We start from the raw sequence: 22,351 nt of genomic DNA, 5'->3' as shown, positions 1-22,351 counted from the left end.
GACTAAACACTGCTACTGAATTCAGGGGTAGGTTTGATATAGAAGGCATAGAATGGGGTAAAAGGGTTAGGGAATGTGTAAACAAGGGAAAGGAACAAGGGGACAAAGGGGTTTCTGCTTTTTAAAACCTACAATTCTTACCAGTCTTACAAATATTAGAAAAATAAAAAAACCATTAGGGGCTTAAGGCATCACCTTTAAAAAAGGATTTTGAACTCTTTAAAAAGTTATAACTGCATTTGACCAACTGGAAATTGAAATAAGTGAGCTTCTTACCACCAAATTGGTGATGTGAATGTCAATGAACTTGCTCACTTCCTCTTCAAACTGCAGACATTCAACACTTAATGGGAAATCTGTAAACAGAGGGTGCCCCCTGCCAACATCTCATGATTTAAAGGAAAATCAACTGACAATTCACAATTTAGTTGATTTCTTTCAAGTCACACACAGATGTGGGGGCAGAGGGTTTCCAAGCATTTAGCTACATAAAAGTGATTTTTTCCAAGCTTTTAAATGTCTTTTTAATCTACACTGTGGACATAAAAAGCCACAGCTAGCAGCAAGAGTTAGTGGGAGTATCATTCATTCAACCAGGACAAAAGGAAAAGACTTCTAGTGTGTGCAAGGCGAAAAAAAACTTTACACACATGCCACAAAAAACAAGCCTGTCCCAAAGCACCACAGTGCCCTAGTCATGGAGAGGAGGCAGATTTCTTTGGAAGGGAGCTCTTGAAAGCAGCTTTCCTCTCGTCCTTGTCTTGTGTTTCTCCTCAGAGAATCTGAGCTAGCTGCTCTTTTTCTAGGAACCGAGAGAGAGAGCCCAGTGGCATCTGTAATAGGGATGTATTTACACATCACTGGGATTTAGCTGGAGAAAAACAGTGGGACTGTCTACTGCTGCTGTTCTGGGACATCAGGTCAATACTCTGGATGCCCCAAAAGAAAGAGCACTTAATTATGGTCTCTGTCCATTGCTCTAGGAGGACTTTCTCTGAAGGAACCAGAGAAATCATAAAAGGAGACATAGTTTTTGTCTGTCTTTTTAGTACTGGAGAAATGAGAACCATCACCTGCCATAAGCATTATCACTTGGAGTCTGGCTGTGTTGCTGTCCAGGGATGGATTTGAAACAAGTTCTGGGAAGGGGGACAGAGGAGACCCTAGAACAAGCATTGACATCAGTCCATGCTGTAATTGTTCCCCATTGTCTTGCAGTGGGGACTTAACAGCAAAATCTTTGGTTGTTATTAAGGGACTGTGCAAGTTTCAAGCTGGCTTCCCGCCAAGCCCCTGAAACCCGACAACAAGGACCCGCCTCCCAGAGAGGGAAGAGAAAAGAAAAAAAACCAAGCAGCCAAAGCTGTAGCAAATATATATATATATATATATATATATATATATATTTTTTACATATGAGACAGATACACAAAACGAGAATACCACACACCACAATTCCAGAAATCCCAAACAGCTCCCCAAAAAGGGAAGAGGGGGAGGGAGAAGGGAGAAGGACAAAAAGGGGCAAGGACCGAGCAAGTCAACCAGCCAACCGAAGGCAAACTAGCAAAAATCTCACCACTTCCCTTTGAACAGGCAGGATGGCTGGACACGGCCCAGCGCTCTCCCCTCACGCGTGGCAGACACAGCAGTCACTGCAGGCCTCGGCTCCAGATAAGCCAGACCGAGACAGGGACCCACCGTTCTCGAACCTCGCCGGAAAGGAAGAGAGCGAGGTCCCTCCTGCTGGCTTTATTTATACCTCAAGTTACGTAAAGGAATAGCATGGAATACTTCCGTGATCACTTTCCTAGTTCCTTCCTGGTTACAAGCTGGTCTCCAGGAAGGCCTAGAGTGAAACCACCACAGGGACTGAACCTGTTTCAGGCTTGAGTATCTCCAGGCAGTGAAACCACCCACTACAGAATTTCTTTATGAAAGATTGATTCCAGTTTATGTTAAAAAACTGCTTATTGCAAACCTTTATACTGCACATTGGGACTTCTTTCAAAATACGCTGGAGAGCTCTGAATCCACGTGTGATTTTACCCTCCTCATTTTCTCCCTCATTTCTAGACCTGCTACCTGAAGTATGTGAAAATCTTTTTTTCCTTTATTTTATTAAATGGGAAAATGGCTGACAAAAAACAGGGTGAGTGGAACCCTTCAGAATTCATTGCCTACTTTGGAGATTAATTATACCGCAGAGAGCCAGGAGATGAGGATATCTCTTCTGCAAATTGAACCTTAGCAATGTGTAACTGAACAGTTTTGTTTTTTTTTTTAATGAAGGATAGTTATAGTCATCCCTACAACTCTTTCAACTACATTATTAGCCAGATTTTTCTCTTTTCTAAATAGGAAAATGCTCCACTCCTGTAATTTCTGTCATGACTTTGTGCCAGATCACTGTGGCAGCAAATTCAACAGTCTGACTGCTCAGTCCACAGGGATCCTCATGCCTCACCAGAACCTTGGTAGCTTAGCCATTGTCCCAGAGATAAGGTGTCTTTTTTCCATGTTGTGAAGTTGACCAGAGATTTCCCCCAAAAGGCCCAAGGGAATGTATGTCCCTGAAGTGTTTCACAGAGCAGTAGATGAAATAGCTGGCACAAGCAGCAAGCAGCTTGTTCAAATCTGGTTCCATGGTTTCTTGTTTACCCTGAAGAGGTGGAATAATCTGTATTCTTCAGATGGGAGCTGGGAAGGATCTTTCTCCTTTTCTATCAGACATGCGGGGCAGGTTGTCAGCCCAACTACCTTGCTGAGTCCCAGGAGAGGTTTTTTCTCTGCCGCACTCTAAATCCCTGCACAGAGTGAGAGTTAAAAAAACCCAAATAAAAATTTCTTATTAACAGGTTACAGTGACTAAGGAGCTGACAAACTTCTGCAACTCAGTCTCCACAGAGATGCTTCCTCCAGAAAATCTTATGGAACATCTTTTTTCAAATGCTCTTAGACTTGTCATCATCTCTTAAAGGCATAAATTAAAGGAGTCTGTTTTTTACCTCAGTCACACAACCAGGATGCCATTATATGAAATGTTACAAGGAAAGGGGAAAAAACCACATTTTTGTTATTAGCATACTTGAGAATATTTTCAGCATTTCTGCATTTTAGAGGCTGTGCAATCCCTTATATAGGGCTTGTCAAAGTAGGTTTATTCCTACAGAAAAACCAGTGATGAATATATTTTACTGGGCATTAGTAAGATTCAGTGTGCAAGATTTCATCCCTAATTCCTTCTGAGCAAACCAGCGCAGCAGCCTCATATTTTTATGCAAGCTCATGAATTTTGCCCTTCATTAGCATTGTATCTTGGTTGTGTTCCACTAAAATATTCCGGATGACTTAAAGCACAGTGGGAAAACATTTGTTGAATTAAACAATGTTACTCATTTCTTTTTGATTGCTGAGGTTGGTTTAGGTTTTTGATGGGGTTTGTGTGATTCTGGGTTTTTTTTTCCCCTGTCTGCTGCTATTCTTTAAAATCAACATATTTGTGATGAAGGATAATAAAATATGCTCATGTTTAAATCCATGTCTTTAGGAGGATTTTGTGATTCTTAAGATTTGACAAAATGTGCTGTGCTTAGTTTAATAATACTGTATTATTGGACATTTTTTTCTAGGATCGGTGAGTTTCTTTCTACCCCGAGTTTTGACTGAGGAGTCAGATATTTTTCTTCCAGTCAAAAAAAGTCAACTGTAATTTGGGCAGTAATTAAACACAACCTGCTATAAGCACAGTTCTTTACCAGCCCCGAAATGGAGTGGTCAAGCAGATATTCAATGGCTGCTTTCCTCTGGAGTCCCGGCTCCTGTCCAGGCACAGACTCCAGGGCAGTGGATTGTCATCAGTGCAGATCCCTGAGAGAGGAGGTTGCTTAAACATTGTTTAAATTGCTTAGAAACCATGAATTTTAACTCCATATGGTTATGCCTCAAACAGATGTGCTTCCTACATTTTTAGGAATGTTGGAAAATCTACTTGAGTTCATCAGGTAGATGAGCTGCATGTTCCACAAGTATATCACCACTGCACAAACCACAGCCCTATGCTGGATGCTCGATGCCCTTCCAGCAAGTGTGTGGCATCAGCATTAACTTTCCTGTAGCACTTTACCCAGTTGGACACTACTCTGGCCAATAAATAACTAATTCTCAGCTGTTTACCTTCCTCCACCAGCCATGATCTCCCTCACTTATGCTGATGTTTTCTCTCATGTTCCTATCCCAGACTGTTCATCTTTCATTCTTCTTGTATGCTGGAGCTTGCTTTCTGTATTTATTTAGTATTTTATCAACAAAGATTTAAACCCAGGGATCCAGCAGCAGCTTTTCTCCAGACTGCATCTCAAGTGAATATTACTAAAAGTAACATGTAAACCCTAAAATAAATTTCAAATAAGAAGGCATTTCATCTTCTCTGTTTTCATAACCATATTCTCTGTTTTAAGTCCAATCTGAGAGAGATTTCTTTTAACTAAAAGGATTTGCATATGGATAGTGTTATTTTGCAGTACAGTGATGGCTTTCAGTCACCTCAGTGGAAGTTCCAGGACTTTTTTTTGCCTTAATCAGTCTGTACTGCATGTTAGATGATCAGGACAACAGAAAGATAGGATTTCTTTTCTGGTTCTATTAGTAGATAAGGACTAGAAGGGACTTACTTGTTCTTGCATAATGTTCATCACAGGATATTACTAAGTTCAAAGACAACCTCCAAGCAAAAATGCAACATTTCCAACGATTCACAGTGTTTCTGTGTATGGAAAAATAAACAAACCAAACTTCTTCAGACAGGACGCTATTTGGATATGTTTAGCTCTCAGTGGTATGATATTGTGGTTTATTTTGCATGTGTGTGTTTTTTCTCAGTAAAACTGTGATCATCAACTTAAGATACTTTCATTGCTGTACTCAAAGTGCTGAGTGCAGCATCCTGCTTTTACAACTAATGTCTGTTTCCAAAAGAAGTGAAATTTGGAATAAGCAAAGGTCATGCTTTGTTGACCATTTTTTATACCCAACTTGGAAACTATTATATTTCCCTTTTCTGAATATGTAATCAGCAAACTAATTATGACTGACGTGTTATGAAAAAAATGGTGATTAAGAGGAAGGAAGAGGAGACAGCAGAGCAGGTTTTAGTATCTGACTGTCGAAAGTACAAAAGCCCAAAACAAAGAAAAAAAGAAGAGCATTTATGAAATTGTGACATGTTCAGAAATTCCACTTTTGTTTTTTCGTATGCTCCCAACACCTCTGTGCAGGTGAAATTGTGTAAGTAGTCTTAGGATAAGCCAGTAGAGACAAGACACTATTTCCAGTAAAAACTCCATAAAAATTTATTTGTGCAGTTTTTAAGCAAAACTGAGGCAGTAATGGGGTGAATGACCACTTATAATAATTATTTTAATTTATTGTAAACCAGGTATATCTCCACCGGTGTCTTCAGTTAACTTTCCAGTGTTGTCTTTAAGCCACTTAAAATAATGTTGCCATCAGAAATTTGGGGGGTGATTTTGGGTTTTTTTCAGCACTGTCTGGAGCCTTCACATCACAGTGAGTGAGTACAGCTGCAGCAGATACTTTTTCACACCTGCTGTCACCTTTGTCTCTGCCTAACTTACTGCACAGACATCCTAAATTTTTCTACCTTTCCTAAAATTTTTGATATAGCTAATCAACTTCCTTACAAGGAATTTTTCTTTTAGGATTCATCTCCATGAAACTAATTTTAAGACCATCTGCTGTCAAAAATTTATTTGGTGAGGTAAGCTTTACTTTGAAGAACATTTCAAAGAAAATGTAATGTCAAATGAAGTAACAATTCTACCCTTGTTTTAGAAGCCCAAAGTGTCTTTGACACTGTCCCTGTAATTATATCATGAAGGAGATGTGTAGTATAGCCATGTTTTCTCCCCCAGTAATATATTTTCAACTGAAGTAGGACAGAAAAGGTACTGCTCTACATGCTAAGAATAAATAACAGAACCCATGTTCTGCTTTTCAGACAGAGTCTCTAAAGGTGGGAAGCTTCACCTGCCACTGAGGACACTGAGGAAGCTGGTGTGATCCTGAGCCATGGAGCCTTGCAGAGAGACGAGGTATGTTATGTCAGCCTGACATCATTCTACATGCACATGGCATTAGCGACTCCAGAACACGGGCAAAGGAAGCTCACGTCTGCCTGGAAAATCCTAATTACTGAAGGTGTCCCCTCTGCTGCGTGACCTGAAAGGTCTGAATTGTCACTGAGCTCAGTCAGCCCTGCGTGATTTTTGCCATTCTAATAATTTGAGACTGCAGAGTTCAGGATCCAGCAGGTCCATAAGGGGCTGGAGCGCCATTTGCTGGCAGAAACAAGGGCAGAGCAAAGGCAGAGAGGTTGGGGATGAGGAAGGAATGGCGGAAAAAAGCACCTTGACCAGGTCTTCCCTCTCTTCACAGCAGTGAGATGCTGGAGGCCACACTGCAGCCCAATGGAAAAGGAAATTTGGAGGTTTGGGAATAGTGTTTATACCTGAACAGAAGGATTTAACGTTTCCATTGGGTGAAATTCCTTGGAACTGCTTTGTTTGAAAGCATTCAAATGTATCTGAGGGCCTCATCACAGACGTAAGGAATATTTGACCTTTTGGCAATCTCTGGAAGATGGCCTTGTCAAAGTTTATACCTCATGGAACATCAGTTTCTTCAGCTGGAATGTTTTGAACCCATTGGAACACTTTGGTGCTTCAGTGTGTGTCGGTGTCAGCAAGAAAGCAAAACAGGCATTGAAGCATGTTTTTGGTGAGATGTGTTGCCCACTTCAGTTTGCTTATGGCCATTGACATCTGTCTTCTTCTGCACATCTGGATTTAAGAACAGCCTTAATAAGAAAAGTGGAATTGATTTGGAATTTGAAACATCAGTCTTCCTATGCATGTTCATCAGGTATAACCAATGGAAATAGAAATGCAAAGCAGACATTTTTGCCAACTCAAATTCTAAAGTAGGTCAGAGTCCTGTAGGGTGTACATATTTTAGTCTCCCTCAACCTCTCCCTTCCACCCCCCCTTGAACCTTTTAGAACCAACTTAGCTATGGTAAAATCTTGTTAAGAAACAAATAATAGGAAAAACTTCAGCTAGATATTAAATCAGTGATATTTTACAAAAATGAGCCCTTTTTTTCCATTCAGTGCTGTTGGAATTGCTGCTTTTACAACATCTGTATAGACACAGGACTTCCAGATCTACTTAAGTAAACACTTTGCTTTTTTTATTTCCACTATACATGTAAGGGGATAAATAGGTTACTATTTGTGAGATTCATGAAAAGCTTCAGTTTAGAAGGCTCTTTTGTATTAGATGTCTTAATCCAATTTTCTTTATTGGATTGGTAAATGAAAATAAATTCCCTTGAGCTCAAATAATAAAGGACTAAAATAAACCTGGTGCACACACAACTCAAACTAATAATAAAGAACAAGCAGCATCAGTTTTAAAAACTGATTTGTCCTGAGCAGTGTTTCCAGGGGCCTGGAGTTCTGTCTGCTACACAGCTGCTGCCAGAGAGATCTGAACTTGAAGATGCTGTGTGGAAATTTCCAATCTCTTCAGTTTTACTTTATTTTTGCTTGTTTGAGATGTTCTCTCCCTTGCAGAATTTTGATTCCCCTGAGATGTTCTTGAGATGTGGATCTATCTCATTCCTGGAATGTGTCAATATCTTAATATGTCTTTCAAAACACTCTAGTTATAGGTGGTGGTAGGTTTTGTTCGTTTGTTTTTTTTCCTTACAAATTAGTTTTTTTCTTCTGGGACTTTAAGTTTCCTTGTTTTAAATAGAGCTTTTTATTCACTGCTATATCTTTTGGTAGAAATGATTGATGTTAATTTAATGTCTCTATTTAGTCAATTATCAGAAGTTTTAAACATTTATAACAAATGTTGGTAGAAACTCCTACATTCTTAATCTGAAATGGAAGACGAAAATTTTGGCAAATCTGAAGACCCTTACCTGAAATGCAGCTGAAAATTACAGTACAAATGTTTTTCTTTTCTTCAAACTCTGGGGATTGAATGCATCCACATATCGTTAGCCAAAAAACCCCAACCAACCAACCAACCAACCAACCAACCAACCAAAAAACCAAAGCACATTTTTCATTTCATTCCAACAATGTACTATAATCATGGATCTGACCCAAAGTCTTTGCCTGGTCCCATCAGCCTCAAAGATACTTGGACCTGCAAATGGGTTTAATCGTTTCATTGAGTCAAGGTCCCCATGAATATATAACTGGTGTTCACCTTACTGTGAGTAAAATGTTCACATTCTGTGAGATGCTGAATTCATTTTGAGATCTGTGATTCATTTGTATCAAAGTTTTGTTATTGCTAATGCTTCCCAGTGCTAGGTGCGAGTTATGGCTGAAATTCTTTTAGAGTATTTGGCAGGACTGTGTGAAGTAATTATAAATCATATGGTAATATTGAACCTTGAGAGAAGAAAAATCTCAAGAATTCTTAAATACAAACCAAATCTCCAAATTTTTAAAATGTCAATATTAAAATGTTCTGAAACAGAATCAAACCAGCTGTTTTAGTGGAACTTTTTGCCCATGAAGAGCTTTGCTTTCTATTGGCAGGTTTTGTTATTTCTATGTTGCAACCATTGTTATTACCTATAAAAATTCAAAGAGTTTGTTTCCTTTTATTTCCTTGTCTTCTTAAAGAAGTAAATGCTGGCAAAAAGAAGCAGGGAAGGAGGCGAGTTAATTCCCTGCTCTTAATAGTATTGCAAGTGAAGCATATGTAAATTCCTCAAAGAAACTTGTGTCATGTTTAAAACATATGGAATGACATATCCATCAAGGTGAAGAGGAGACAGGTAATTGTCCAGGTAAACAACTGTTTACCTAGAAGGACCTAGAACAGCAGTTTATATATTGCTGGGAGAAGAAGAGAAGATGTCTCACCTTCTTCTTCTTGGCAGAATTGTCCCTGAAGCACCTTTGGTTGCTATAATTATGCTTTGGGGAAAAACTTCTCTTGGTTGTATTTTCAGTTAATGCTTTCCCCATGTTTCATGCCATGCTTGGCGTGAGCATAATCCAAGGATGGATCAGTACTGGCTGCCTGGGCTATTGGATGGAGGAGCACACTAATCCTGGCAGATCACTTTCCTTACAGCTATGTCACACACAGGTATTGCTGACTTCAGCCAGGTAGCATGACCATCTGGAATAGACTGTAAGCACAGGTTAAGCTCTCACTTGATTTTAAAAATAACTTGTTTCAAATTACTGTAGTCCAAAATATTTAGCTCTTGCAACATTTAGTCTTTAGAAAAACATGTAGCAAGTGGCCAGACCTTTCAATACTACAAAGTCTCATTTGACCTTAAAACAGGTGTTGGTGATGGGTTATAGGTATGTCTGCAGGGGAATTATCATGGTGTCCAGGTTTTTGTTTCCTTTCTGCTACCTGAAGTGTGATGGGTCATTAGTGCGGTGGTTTGGGGTGCAGAAGACCAGATGCAGAGAATGCTGCCTCTCCTGTGCATGGCTGTGTGCTAGCACAGAGGCTTCAGAAGCAAACAAAGCAACTTTCTGCTTGTAGTCTTTTATTTTTCTCCCTGTGCCTGTGCAGCAGTGTCTGTCACTTGCAGCCAGCAGGCAAATGTGCACATCAGCTGTTCTCTTTTAGCAGGGGTGGTTTCATTGTTCAGTCTGAGTCACTCTCAAACTGCACAACTTTCTTTCATTTTGATGATAAGAATATTTTCCCTACATTTATACAACCATATTCAGTGATCCAGTAACAAAAGTTAACTCTCATGCAAATCCTAAGCTATGACTGGTCTAAAGTCCTCCTTTTTTCAAGCAAGAGAAATTGTTCAAGGCTAAACTCTGTTCCTGTTGCCACAGTTCTCATAATCCTCCTGTGCAGGCAAACTAACTCTTGGTTTCAAAGTATGTCTGAGTCAGGCATTCCTGTTTACTGGTGATCTAGAAGTGTGTTCTCTGGTATCTGGCAGCTAGAAAAGTGGGAAATCATGCTGTTGAGTGTGGCACTGGAGACAAATTGGTCACCTTTCCTTATTCTTCCAAAAAGGCAGAACTGTTCACGCCTCTTACAGATAACAGTGTTTATGTGTCTGTTTTCTCTCCTTCCACCTTCCTGAAGACATCCACCTCCTGTCCTAGAGGAGTTGTTGCAATCCAGGCATGTCCTTTCCTCTTTGGAATGAGATTCTCCTCTCCAGCTGAGCTTCTATCCAGGTTTTGCAGAATAAATTCAGGTGGAAACTAGAAAAAAGCAGAATGGCCTCCAACAGGCCTGTGCAGCCCTAACAGATACATCTCTTGCAAAGCAGGACAGGATGTGTGGTTTGTGTATAGGCTGCTCCTCACACAAGTAGGAAAAGCTCTGCTCAAGGGAGTGGCAGATTTGCACTTACAAATGAATTGCCTCTCCTCTGCTAGGGCATGCTTTCCTATTTCACTGTGTACTGTGAATCTGAGTGGAAATATTCCCTTGTTTTGGATGGAAGAGCATTCATGTTTTCATACTTTGGTATACACTGGTTGAAGCTGGAAGGAAGATTATGGGTCTAGGAGGAGTGATTGCATTTATTATGCCAAAGGAGATGTTCAGTCCTACACAAACCCACATTTGTATAGAGTGGTTGTTTCCCAAGCACGTGCTAATGAATTTAAACCTTCTTTTTGTATGCACATGATAAGAATGCACAATATCTTATTCAGGATATAATGCAGAATAATAAAAGATCATCGCTGTGAGCATCTCTGTCAATTTCATTTTACTTCCAGACTTCAACTTCAGACCCCTTTAAAACCTCTCTGCAGCCAGACTCTTAGCTTGTCAGCACTGGCACAGCTGCACAGGTCTGACCTCTTTGCTTAAGAAGGACTGCAGGATTTTATCGCCTCAGGTACTCTTGAAACATATTCCACATCCAAGAACATCCAAAATTCTGAAAACACTTTGAATTCCCCCATCCTAATCCAAACCATAGTCTCCTGATGCCTTTGCTTAATTGTGTATTTGTTTGTTTTTAAGGACCTCTATGGAGCAAGTGCTATGAAACAGCTATTTTTGTTATTTATCATTGACAAATTTCAAAAAAATAAAGTAATTGGAGAGAAGTATTTTCCTCATATACTCTATATCAGTGTTTTGCTCTCAAAAAAACCCTCACTAACCCTTTTGAAAAACACTTTTGCAGATCTTTTCATGTGAGGCCACTATCTCTTGCATTTGAAGAGTGGTCTGCAAACAAGAATGGAGCTTTAGAGTGGGTTGTCTTCAGCAGTCTGTATGTGCCTTTCCTGCCAAATACAGGTATTGTTCATGGTGCCTGTCAAATCATCAGTTCCAATCCCAGACCTGCCTATCCTGCTTCCCAGAGTGTTAGCAATGTGGTTGGAAGAGTTAAAGCCATCCCTCAGAAGCTTGTCCTCTTAGTCTTGAGGACACCAGTGGCATCTGGGCTTCAATGCCACAGTGGACAATGTCCTAAAATCACTGGTCTTGCCCCTGCAAGGATGGATGAATGTGGAGGTTTGTAGCTGCTATGTCCATAGAGTGCCCACTCCGACGAGAAACTGAATCTTATAGAGAGCACAGTGTCCTGTGGAAATTCTTTGATTTTCCCTGCCTAAAAAGTTAATATTAAATGATGTTTTTTTTTTTAATCTCATTCTTTTAGCTAGTAAATTATATTGTTTAAAGAAGTATGTTATATGTATCTAAATCCATTGAATTATTTTTTAGACTCTGGATGTCAGCCACTTTCAATAGTCTATAGATTAATTAATACTCAGAGTAATTAAACTTATCAGACCAAGTCCTTTCCAATGCCCTACATCAGAATTCTTAGCGACTGCTAACCCTAGTTCTCCAATCTCATAGCATTTCCTCAGGCATCTCTTTATCAGGATTAAAGAGAAAAACCAGCATCATCATACTCTGTGTATGTTCTACTTATCCAGTTATTTATTTATTTATTCATATTATTATGTGATGAATCTGGACAAACATGGGTTGTTTGTGACAACTTGAGGAACATGTCTCGGAGGGGTCAGGAACGAGTTGTAACTGGGAGTCCTGAGCTGAGCCTTACTGGAGTGAGAATGTTACTGGTGCCTCCACAGGACCCAGCTGTCACCAGCATTGCCCAACTAACTGGGCTGGCTGGTGCAGACAGGAATCATTTCATACACAGCATGTCACAGTGCTTGTGCAGAGCCAGAGCTGAGCTGAGATCTCTGAACCCTTGCAGAGCCTGAGGGTACTTTTTGGCAGAGGCTTGATAAAATCATGTGCCAAGTCTGCTGGAAGTCAGAAAATTTTCCATCTTGGCTCAAATCCTGCCAGTGCATTGTGCTTCCTATACATAGAACTACTGGGTTCCATGGATTTGTTGTAAGACATTGAATGCCAAATACAATTGTCTGCTTTGTGTGAGCATCAAAAAGCCTGGAGTTGCTCCTGACCCTCAGCGGGGTGGTGGTTGCTGTGGAGGGCATTTCAACATCTTTCTACGTGACTCTGACAAGTCCAGATGGAGAGCTGTCTGAGACACCAACAGCTGTGCCACAAGAACTAGCAATTTTTGACACAGCAGCATGTATGTTTCAGTTAGAGATACAGCTTGCACTCTGTAGATGCTGTTCCAGCTCTGCAGAGCACCAGAAGAACCCCTACAGGCAAAAATCAATGTGATCCAGACACTTTCAACTTAAGTTTTCTTATAAAAACATAGTTTTGCTCATAGAAGAAGCCTCTGAGAAAAGAATGTATATGTAAATTTTTGTTGCAATTTAATGTTTTAATCACATGAATGTAATTGCTTTCTGGCATATCTATTCGTATGTATTAAATATTTTTATTGAACAACGTAAGAAAACTATTATTTTGCATATTAAAAATGCAAGGGGTAATATAAAATCCATTTCAAATTCTGAAATGTGAAAGCTAAGTTACATCCCCTTGTTTCTGTTGTTTTGTTGGCTTTTTTTTTAATTAGAGACAGAAAGGTTGAATGATCTTCCTTAGCTTCCATGACATCTGCTATAACAATACAGACCTCATGCTGAGTGACGTCATGTCGAACTTTGGGAATAAAGTTGTGTTGTGTTGTGTATGTAAATTCCCCACAAAGGAAGAAACCATTTTTTTATATGTATTTTTTATAAATGTCCAGATTAGCACCAATAAAAGAGACACAATTCGGGAAATGTTGTATCCCTTTGTAACTTTTATAGGTCCTGACTTTGTCAGTGACAGCCTGAGACACTGTATTCTTAGTTTTCCATCAAATTTAATGGGAAGCTGCCTGTCAACTCTAGCACAGACTATCTTGTATTAGCTGATCAGCTCTAAACTTTATGATTAAAAAGTCAGTGGTGTCTGATTTATTCCTGTCTCCATGTGTCACTGCTGATTTGGGAAAGTAAAACTTTTGGGAAAGAGTTTGCCTTTCAGAGGAATATCTAACCTTGTACTCCTAAGGCATAACTGCGCTGCCCAGAAGAGTTTGTTGCTGTTCAGCAAAAATGCATCTTTTAACTTTCAGTCTGTTTTCAGTGAGACACTTCAAGAACATAAGAAGTTTTCCAGCCTCACTGGCTTTCCAGAGAGTGGCAGTTACCTCCAAATGGACGTATTTATGGGAAAAACTGTTGTAGGGTGGAGGTTTTGATATTTCATTGGCTAGATAGGAAGCAAGCACTGCTTAAACATAAGATCTTCAGCTCCTTTTGAAAAAATAAATATATCTAAGACAAAATAGTCTAAAACTGGTTTTGCTGTAATTACAGAAACTGGAGGCATAAAGAAGGCAGAAACAAAAGCTTATTTTCTGTTAGAGTACCTTGAATCCATCAGAACTCTGCCTTTTTCCTGATGGATCTTCAAAGCTATCCAAGGACTGACTGTCCTTGTACAGAAATTTGGTAGGACTGGTCACAGTTCTGGAGCTTCACAGGTGTTGATCAAGGAGAGCTGCACAGGATGGAATAGGACACAAGCCATGCCATGGAGTTTTCCGCACACTTAGTCAATGTGCTGACTCTTTGCCCAGTATCCAGAGAAAATGAACGGGTGACACTGGAATTGCCACAGTGGTGATTTTTTGGGGTGCTCAGAAATAGCCAGCAAGTGATGTGAGCATCCCAGGGATGAAAACTACTTGGACCCAGGGAGAATCACAGTCCTCTCTCACTTTTTGGATCCACAAAACCCAGAGGGCTCAATTCTTAAGTCTGCTCAGTCATCTCCCGATTGGATTTTATCAGTCCATTATGAAGGCGACATCTGCACCTTACTTATTCTCTCAACTCAAACCAGTAAAAATAGTGACATTCTGGAATATATTCCCCAGGAAATACCTCTGGCACCCGACTTTTCTCATAGTAACAGTGACCTGTTTGGGTGAGGGGAGAGACAGAGCTTTGTCTGGCCCCTGACAAGTACACAGTGATGTGTACAAACAGACAGGGTGAACTGGTGCTGTGCTTCTGCCAGGCTTGGTGACAGGGAGAAAATGCTCCAGATGCCACAAGCATCAGCCAAAATACTGCTGAAATCTGGTGGCCAAGCAACTCTGTGGTGTCAGTGAGCCTCCCTGCTTCAGATGGACAGGGATTTTGCTCTCTCCATCCCAGTGCCTCAAAGCCCGTGGAACCAGCTTTGCAAGGACACCTGATGTGTTGCTGCTCTGCAGAACAGGCATGACTCTTTCCAGGTAATTTACAATTAGCCTCAATATCTTAATATTGCTGTCAATTTTCTCTTGAGGAGGAGAAAAAGTTGGTAGACAGTAATATGTATTGCTAAATTTCATGTTCTTACTGCTGTAATTAAGGGTCTGTCACAGTTTCCATTACAAAACCATAATTTTAGGGATTTATGCTTATGTCTAAATCACAAAACTTTGCTTCAGGTGGCAATTTGGTGTAACAAGATCCCAAACTAAGAACAAATTTGTTGACAAAAGCTTACAAATATACAATTTCCCTGGTTTTGATTTCTTTTTCTGAGGCAGAAAAAGTAATACACACTTATATGTGTGTACATATCTATAAATTTTCTGGTGCATTTTTCCAATTAATGAATTCAAATATTGGTAGCGTATTAATATATAATGGAGTCCAAACAACCTTTGTAATTGAGATTCATTAATTCTTTCATTTATGAGAATGACACAAATTTATAAACTGGAAATATCTTATGATTTGTATACAGCCATTATCAACTTCTTTTCCTTCTACAGCTCCAGAAGGCAAATTTAAGTTCTCTCATGGGCAAAAATTACACTGTAGGCACGGCAATGCCAGTGCCTCTCTGGGCACATAATCCCATGAATCTTGTTCCAAAATTTCTTTGGCATCAGCTTGAGGCAGTAGCATGTTGAAGCTGAGATGGGTTTTCTCTTTCTCTCTTACAGAGAGATGATTTCATTTTATGGCTCTTCTATTTACTGGAATTCATTAGTTCCCCCAAAACAAGCGGCAGAGGTTGCAAGACCACTGTCCTTGGAATAAACCTTGCTGCCAAAGGCTGTTTGCTCTGCGGTGCTGTTACTTTTGGCTTTGTCTACTCATTCATGTTAACTGAAAAAGACCATCTTTGGAGCCTACTGTTAGAATCTTTATCTGCTGTGCATATATAATCTGGATCTTTTCACTCTTTCTTTCTAAAAAGGCTCAAATCCCTTCAAAAACTATTTGTTTCCAATTAACATTATGCCAGTGATTGTTTTTCTTCCTTTTCCAACACTTAATTTGATTTTTTTTTCTTAGCTCACTACTTGCTCTATGAAATTTCTAACAAAAAAAAAAAAGGTTAGGTATGAAGATTAATTTGGTGTTATTGCCAGTTAAAATAGAAGCTGTGTAATTAACTTGTTTAGAAAATAAACTGTGCTTGAGGCTTTCACAGGCAACATTCGTGACATACTTGCACAAGTACTGATGCTTTCAACTATCAGTATTTTATCTCTGAAAAGTGATTGGCGTAAACACACAGAAATCCTGAAGCATTGAAAATGCAGCTGTCAATAACTCATTCATTTCATGAATGGTCCTGAGTACAAACTTTGTGGATATACCCCAAACCACATATGCTTTGCACATTTGACAACTCTGCTTGAAGCTGCACTGACTCTTGGCTTTAGCAATCCTAAAAGACACAAATTCTCACTCTCACAGTCCTACAATCAAATACCATCTTAAAATTGATGTGAATTCTTGAAAGAGAGTTTTGTAAGGATTACTACATCACAGAATTGTTATCCCAAATGGCAGCTCACTTTGCGAGTAAAAGAGAAGACAGATCTTCATGAACTGATGTGTTTTTCACTTCTGCTGAAGACTTAGTGTCATTAATTTTTTTAAGAACAAGATGGTGAAGTGGTTGTGGAGCGAAAGGATCTACTTGATTTAGACATCATCAGCATTAAAGTTCACAGAGAAGAGAAAATATACATATATGCACAGAATTAATATTTTGCTCTATGAAGAGAGGAAAAGCTAATATTCAGTTTAACACTGGTTTTATTTATTTAAGATTTGCATTAAAAATAAATCTCATTACTCTTTCTTCCATATTCACTACAGTATGAGCTAGCATTCATCACCACTCTTGAATTACCAAGAAGATGGCTAATCATCCATTTCATTACTCTTTCCAGCAGCCATGCAAGATGTACAAAACTGTAAATAAACTCTTAAAAACTGCAAAGTGTTCTCTGATTAGTGGGAATTAATGTGAACTAGAAGTTTAAGAGCCAGCAAGCAGAATGCAGTACAAAATGTTTTCAAAAGGAACCTGATTTCTGACTGGAAAAAAGAAAAGGGCAAGTGCTGAGCCTTGGACTACCTTTGTGGTAAGATGCTCCGGCCTCAAGAATTGCTTGCTTTGTTTTCACTCATTCTCTGAGGTGATTGCTGTTCCCAAACTGTGTGTCAGACCTGGAGGACTGATTTCATTTTGGGGACAGAGCCCTGGAGATCCTGGCTTCGTAGTGTGAGCATCCCTGCATTGCTGGTCTCTGCAGTGGAGGGGAGGTGGTCCAGGGAGGGACAGAGGAGAACACAAAACTTCAGGGCTTAGGTAACCCCAACAGTCGGACTAACTGGACTAGCACATTATTTTCCTCCAGACAGCAAACTAAACCACTGCATTAAACACATACCTTTTCATCCCAAAGTTCTTTTTGGGAGCAACTCCACCATCATGTTTTGCTGTTCCCCTGCAGTCAGTTTCTGTGATACATGTGTTACAACAATGGGCCTTGTTCAGCACACAGGTCAACAGGGGCCATGAATGTTGCTCTTGACACTGAAACTGGGGATAATATCCTCTGTGGGCACGTGTGTCCTGAAAGACCTGTGGCCACCACTTGTGCTCCCCAGCTTGCTGTTCCAGCAGAGACTGTGAGAGTGGTGGGAACAGCAGCATTCCTTGCTACCAGCAGTATGTGCTGTCCTGGTGCAGCTGTTGTCAGATGCTATAGCAGCAGCAGAAAGTCTGGGTACAACTACAGTGAATGATTAAAAAGTAAGTAGATGGAAGAGTAATGATGAAACATAATAAAATACTTCCTGAAAACACACTGCTTAAGCAAATATTTGGCAGCTGCATTCAGTTTCTTTTTTTAAAAGAGGCTGTTGTCTTGAGTTAGGTGCTCCCCTGAGCTTGGAGCTGATGGTGGAAAAGCTGCCAGTTGGACAGGACAAAAAGTGAGATTAAAGAAATATGTTATTGCCTTTGCACTGCAGCTCCTGGTTAAAGAAAACATTGCAAGTAAATCAACAGGGACCAGATAAACCTTCAGGAAAATATACCCCAGAGCATTGAGCTTGTAGTGTTGTCAGTTTGTTTTTTTCCCCAACAATCTTGTACTACACATGCAAAATGATTGCACTGAATTCTGCAGAACAGTTTTGTTTCTCCCTTGGTGGAAGGACATACATGTACATGTCTTAAGAGTGAGGCTGATGTGAGTGAGTTCATACAGCTCTGGTCAAAGACACTCTCAGGGAGGTCACAGAATTGCAGGATCGCAGAATATGCCACGTTGGAAGGGACCCACAAGGATCATTAATTCCAACCCTTAGCCCTGCACAAGACCATTTCTAAGAGTCAGCGATTGCTCTTTTAAGAGTCACACCATGTGCCAGAGAATACCATCCAAATGCTTCTTGAGCTCTGTCAGGCTTGGTGCTGTGACCACTTCCTTGGCAAAGTCTGTTCCAGTGCCCAACCACCCTCTGAGTGAAGAACCTCTTCCTAATATCCAAATTAAACCTCCCCTGATGCAACTTCAGGCCATTCCCTCAGGTCCTGTCACTGGTCACCACAGAGAAGAGATCAGTGTCTGCCCCTCTTCTTCCCCTCAAGAGGAAGTTGTAACTGTAATGAGGTCTCCCCTCAGTCTCGTCTTCTCCAGCTGAACACACCAAGTACCCTCAGCCACTCCTCATACGGCTTCCCCTCAAGGCCCTGCCACATCCTCATTGCCCTCCTTTGGACCATCTCTAACAGCTTTAGATTTCTTTTATATTGTGGTGCCCCAAACTGCCCCAATATTCCAGGTGAGGCCACCCCAGTGCAGAGCAGAGCAGGACAAATCCCCTCCCTTACCTGGACGGCAGTGGTAGACCTGATGGTCCCAGGACACAGTTGTCCCTCCTGGCTGCTAGGGCACTGCTAACTCATATTCAACTTCAATATGTTTCACAGCAAGGAGTTTGATTGTTGCTGGGATCAGCTCAGGGATGACAGCTGGTGTGGCAAACCTGTGCATCCCACTGTGCCTGGTGGCTCCGAGTTCCTGCTCCATCGGCAGATCTGCACACCACTACAAGGGAGAGCCCATTCTTCCCTTTGAATGGGCTGTCTGGTTGCGACCCAACCAGCCCTCCTGGTGACACTCAGGACATCTCACTTCAAACCTCTCATCACGCTGATGTCACCTCTCCTTACCAGTGATTAGAGTGAACAAGATAAGTGAAAGGTGTTTATTCTCCTACTTCTTATTTTCCTTAATCAGCTCTTTGGGTTTTTTTGGTGCATATTCTTATTTTGTCAATTACCAAAAGAAAAGACAAATAATATTCATAGTGGTTTCCTTTTTCTGTTTCTTCTTTTTTATTTTTCCAGATGATAGAGAAAACATGAAAGAAGAACATTCACTTCCCAAAAAAATCCTCCTTAGTAATTCTCCTGCCGTTAATAGCAAAAAATCAAGGTGCAGAAAGTACAAAATACAATTCATACAGAATTAAAAAAAAAACAAAATTATTGGTGAACACATATGCATTAAAATGTACAGAGCACATATAAGTAAAATATAACTTCATTCATGCATATGCCCATGGCGATACCAACTGTTACATTACTCTTCTTTACTGTGCCTATTTATTTTATTAAATGCCTATATCTTTTCCTATATATATGCAGGGATGGATCTGTACAGTGCTCAGTAATGCGTAAATATCTACAGAGATGCACACATGCATCTATCTTGGGTTTTATGGTATCTTAGTTTTTTTCATAAATGATATATTTCATTACTACTTATGGAACTGAGGTCTTTTTTCAATCTTCTTACCATTTTAAGTGTCTTTTCTGCTTCTAGTTTCTGGCTCCTGCACAGCACAAAACTGGTCTCCAGAGGTTGCTCTCCTTAAAACAGATGAATGTACAGCAAGAGGAACAAAGCTATTTAATAAATTAATCATAAAAAGATGGTTAGGAGTCAGACACTATTAGACAATATGTTTGATTTGGGACACTTTTTCCATGAGATTTTCAGTTTTTTCATTAAACATTTAAATCCTTCTAAAAGAAGTGAAAGATCAAGGTCATATTCAAAACTGTTTCATTTGAAATGTAAATACCGTTTGACCTTCCTGTGCTCTTGGTTTGTACCAGTGTAATTTTACTGGTTCAGTTTTATTATATTTTTCTCAGGATAAAGATGCTGAAAGGCTAGATAATCCAACCAGTGGATTGTCTTCCCTTGAATCTTTCTACCCCATCTTCACTCTTTTTAGTAAGTTTGAAATTAGAAGACACATATTAAAAGATAATTCAAAGGCACGTTAAGGAAATTAATGTTACGTATCTCATACACTGAAATTAGAACTTCAGGAATCGTTGCCCTTCATAAAATGCGATGACTTGCACTTGCAGCTTTGGATATACACCACTTGGTAATTGCATTTGCATGGCATATTCAGTACTGCCAAAAAAAATCATCTACTGAGATCATTGTAAGTAGCTGTGTCATCACTCAGAAAAGCTGGTCACCACTGTGTGGATTGGAGTCTACAGCTCTGATAGTCTGTACAGGTCAATGCCTGTACAAGTCAACTTTTATTTTCTTCTTTTGAATCACAGTCTCACCCATCTATGCACCATAGAACATTAATGTCCAGTTACAACTCTCCTTGCTGCCTGTTTAAATGATGATGGAACACTTAAGAAACTTTACTTTAAGGTGTAATCACTTAAATTCCCAGGCAGGTGATGGCAGCATGTGGCTGGGGTGTCATGAGGCCCTGACTATTCCACTCAGTGTTTCTTTTCATTCAGAGACAACTGATGGTAAAGGGAATATCACCAAAATGCACAAATACTAATGCTTTCCCAACCTGTTCAACACACTGGGCTCGCTGGGTATTGGAGCCCTTTTCTGTTTTTGGTCTTGTTTCCTCCTTGATGCCCAGACCACCATGGACATCTCTGCAGTGTGATTTTGCCTGTTCTTTCTCTTGTTTCACCTCTTCCTGGTGTTGTCACTCCCCATTTTTCTCCAAATCCAAGCTCCCTTGACTGCTGTCTCTCAGCCACCGTAAGAAGAGGTTTCAAGGATGCTTTAGCTACTGCCCATTACTGGAAACCCATGTGGAGTTTTAGAGAGGCTGATTTAACTTTATCATGGTGTCAAAAATCATGGTTTACAAATAACTAACCCAGCAAGGGATGGTGGGGCTGAGTTCCTTCATTTCCAGACCTCCTGAGGCTACCCTGTTTGTGTGGAAGTACTGCTGTGTAAATATGGAATCCAGTTCTAAATATTCTGTATGTTATTAGTGAAATGAAAGTGTTAGCTTTTTTTTCAACTTGCTCTAATTTTGAAGCAGATTTTTAAACTAAAAATAGAAACAAAACCAGGACTAAAAGTGTTTTTAAATACCTGAAGGAAAATGCAATGTTTATTTCTTCATTATTTCATACCTTCACATGAGTATCTGCAAAATTCTTGTTTCTTCTTCTAAGAAGGCTTTTCCTTTCAACAAACTTTTGCTGTTTAAATATTGTCCCATCCATCCAAAAGAAAGATGATCAGCCAATTCCCCAAATGAGACAATCAGATTCCCAGGGCAGAGTTTGAAGTGCTTATGTAAGAGAACAACTTCCCTCTGGGTATCAGTTTGCAATTAACTGTTGTTACCCCACTATTCCCCAAAACCTGTGGTTTCAGAGGCTCTCAGCTGATATTTGGGGTGTGTCAAAGCCCATGTCCATTTTTGCACTGCAGCTGAACTGTTACCCAAATCTGATTAAAGCTGTTGTGTGGTTATATTTATACATTAACAACATTTTGAAACGTTTACAATAAAATTTATATAACAAAATAAAATTTAATTGCCTCCTGTTTGAAAAGAATGGCAGGTAACTTTTATATACTTTCGTATAAAAATTTTAGAGAAATGTTTTCTCAACTACATGAAAGAATGAATTCTCAGTCACTTCAGGACAATATGTTCTGAAGGAAAGCACTGTCAGGTATTGCGTATATGGGTCACAAAGTGATTCTTGGCTCCAAAAAGAAAAGATGGGGTGGGTTTTTTGTAATTTTTGTTTTAACCAAATGAGAATATAACAAGTCTTGCTAGCTATTCTGCTTTTTTATTTTGTTTTACTGAACCATATTACACACCCAGCATTGTTTCCATATGCTGTTAAATTTCAGGTAGAGTGAGGGGTAGTAGTGGATAAAGTGTGAGATCCCTGGTAGAATGCTTAACATCTGTTCAAATAAAATCAACAGCATCCTGAGATTCACATATACATTTATCAACTATGAGATCTGGGAATTGGCCTTGCTCCAGCTGGAAGAGTCTCATTTGGAAAACTGTTTGCAGTTCTTCACATTCATCTCTGGAAAGGTTCATATAGCAAAGAGGAGAATAAAGCATATGGCCTTGGGAGAGATATAGAGACTAAAAGATAATGGGTCTTTGGAAAAGCCGGAGAAAGGGACCTGACATTTTCCTTAGAAAGTAGGAAGTGCAGCAGAATCTTAATGAGGTGAC

At 39.8% G+C, this 22,351-nt stretch overlaps 1 long non-coding RNA gene across 2 annotated transcripts; it reads left to right on the top strand.

Annotated features, from left to right (window-relative positions):
- Positions 1-1,825: 1,825 nt before the first annotated feature.
- LOC113989392 lies at positions 1,826-7,834 on the top strand. Of its 2 annotated transcripts, XR_005564482.1 has the most exons (4): positions 1,826-2,152; positions 5,721-5,779; positions 6,020-6,113; positions 6,457-7,834. It is a non-coding gene; the product is annotated as an uncharacterized LOC113989392 (long non-coding RNA). The 2 variants fall into 2 exon arrangements; XR_005564481.1 differs by having other exon boundaries at positions 6,020-7,834.
- Positions 7,835-22,351: the final 14,517 nt, after the last annotated feature.

This window comes from Pipra filicauda, unplaced genomic scaffold (genome assembly GCF_003945595.2).
Source record: "Pipra filicauda isolate LSUMZ 115617 unplaced genomic scaffold, ASM394559v2 scaffold326_size819446_pilon, whole genome shotgun sequence".
In the NCBI taxonomy this organism is placed as follows: Eukaryota; Metazoa; Chordata; class Aves; order Passeriformes; family Pipridae; genus Pipra; species Pipra filicauda.
The sequence above is the reverse complement of the archived record's forward strand: the minus strand, read 5'-3'. Positions and strand labels throughout refer to the sequence as shown.